Source organism: Schistocerca serialis, unplaced genomic scaffold (assembly GCF_023864345.2).
Source record: "Schistocerca serialis cubense isolate TAMUIC-IGC-003099 unplaced genomic scaffold, iqSchSeri2.2 HiC_scaffold_1189, whole genome shotgun sequence".
Lineage (NCBI taxonomy): Eukaryota > Metazoa > Arthropoda > Insecta > Orthoptera > Acrididae > Schistocerca > Schistocerca serialis.
This window is the reverse complement of record NW_026047391.1, coordinates 240,001-242,500: the sequence shown is the minus strand read 5'-3', so window position 1 is coordinate 242,500 and position 2,500 is coordinate 240,001.

Here is a 2,500-nt window from a genome sequence, read left to right as displayed (position 1 = left end):
TCCTCAATCGGACCAGCACACTGCAGATGTCCACCGCGCTTCGCACCGGGCCCGCGAGGACCTACTTTGGCCGCACGGCGCCGCGTGCAGGGTGCGCCGGCGCGCAGCTACGCCGCCTGCCGCCTCCGTCGGCCGGCGCGCCTGCCACTGGCCGCCCCCACCAGCCGGCTGTAGCGCGTGCGCCCACGCACCGCGCGGCCAGCACGCCGGGAGGCCCCCCCTCACCGGCCGGGGACGGTCCCACCCAGCCACCGCCGCGTATCGCTTCACACCCACATGCCATTCACGTTCGTGGGCATGGTGGGTATCGCTGAAACAACCGGTTGGTAGCTCAACCGATCGTCGCCATCACTGATTCACCTCTAGCGAGAACAACCGCACCACAACGGTTTACCAGTTCTTCATTTGCGTAACGTCACCAGCAAACGTAGACGTCCATCGCCATTTGCAAATTCAACGATTGTTGCATGCCTGTGTCAGGTGTCACGACACACTATGTCTGCCCACATACACGCAACAACATGTGCACGCTTCGCGAACACGTGGAAGGTGGCCCCCGTACGTATGCGATGTCCATTGCGCGAACGACTGTCAACCGGCCTCTGTCGCATGTCGCAGATGTGGAACGCAGTGCACCATGCTATCACGGTGTGTGAGAAGAGACGACTACGTCTGACAACACGCGCCACTACATCAACAGACGGCTCATGCCGATCGCCATCCACGGCATACCATACTGCAATCCAGCTCTTATAGGGAGACGACATGTAGCTGAGTGCACAATATTTGGACCGTATGGTTCGCCGTTGTTGGCGCAGTCGTGGTACGGTCACACATGTACCACGATGTATCATTCAGTACATGAGGACCAATGTGCAGTACAGTGTGTGATTTGGACGTACAACATCAGCGGACAGTTGACACAAGCCGTACCACAACGTAGGCTGTGCTTCGCCATGCGAATGCCAATGAACAACTGCGAAGGGCATTGAGCATGTACGTCCTGCTGCCATCCGCATTACAGTGTATAGCTGCAAGGTGTTTAACATGAAGCGATACTCTGGGGACCGGGCAGTGCGAGTAGCAAACTATATTGCGGGGGTTGCAGTTAGGCAACACTACACTAATTTAACGCGTCGTATGACAATTACAGAGCAGGTTAAGGCCCAACGTGTGTTGGGTTAAGGCCCAACGTGTGTTGGGTTAAGGCCCAACGTGTGTTGGGTTAAGGCCCAACGTGTGTTGGGTTAAGGCCCAACGTGTGTTGGGTTAAGGCCCAACGTGTGTTGGGTTAAGGCCCAACGTGTGTTGGGTTAAGGCCCAACGTGTGTTGGGTTAAGGCCCAACGTGTGTTGGGTTAAGGCCCAACGTGTGTTGGGTTAAGGCCCAACGTGTGTTGGGTTAAGGCCCAACGTGTGTTGGGTTAAGGCGCAACGTGTGTTGGGTTAAGGCGCAACGTGTGTTGGGTTAAGGCGCAACGTGTGTTGGGTTAAGGCGCAACGTGTGTTGGGTTAAGGCGCAACGTGTGTTGGGTTAAGGCGCAACGTGTGTTGGGTTAAGGCGCAACGTGTGTTGGGTTAAGGCGCAACGTGTGTTGGGTTAAGGCGCAACGTGTGTTGGGTTAAGGCGCAACGTGTGTTGGGTTAAGGCGCAACGTGTGTTGGGTTAAGGCGCAACGTGTGTTGGGTTAAGGCGCAACATAGGTTAGGTTAAGGCGCAACATAGGTTAGGTTAAGGCGCAACATAGGTTAGGTTAAGGCGCAACATAGGTTAGGTTAAGGCGCAACATAGGTTAGGTTAAGGCGCAACATAGGTTAGGTTAAGGCGCAACATAGGTTAGGTTAAGGCGCAACATAGGTTAGGTTAAGGCGCAACATAGGTTAGGTTAAGGCGCAACATAGGTTAGGTTAAGGCGCAACATAGGTTAGGTTAAGGCGCAACATAGGTTAGGTTAAGGTACAATATAGGTTAGGTTAAGGTACAATATAGGGTAGGTTAAGGCGCAACATAGGTTAGGTTAAGGCACAACACGGGTTAGGTTAAGGCACAACACGGGTTAGGTTAAGGCACAACACAGGTTAGGTTAAGGCACAACACGGGTTAGGTTAAGGCACAACACGGGTTAGGTTAAGGCAGAATACGGGTTAGGTTAAGGCACAATACGGGTTAGGTTAAGGCACAATACGGGTTAGGTTAAGGCACAATACGGGTTAGGTTAAGGCACAATACGGGTTAGGTTAAGGCACAATACGGGTTAGGTTAAGGCACAATACGGGTTAGGTTAAGGCACAATACGGGTTAGGTTAAGGCACAATACGGGTTAGGTTAAGGCACAATACGGGTTAGGTTAAGGCACAATACGGGTTAGGTTAAGGCACAATACGGGTTAGGTTAAGGCACAATACGGGTTAGGTTAAGGCACAATACGGGTTAGGTTAAGGCACAATACGGGTTAGGTTAAGGCACAATACGGGTTAGGTTAAGGCACAATACGGGTTAG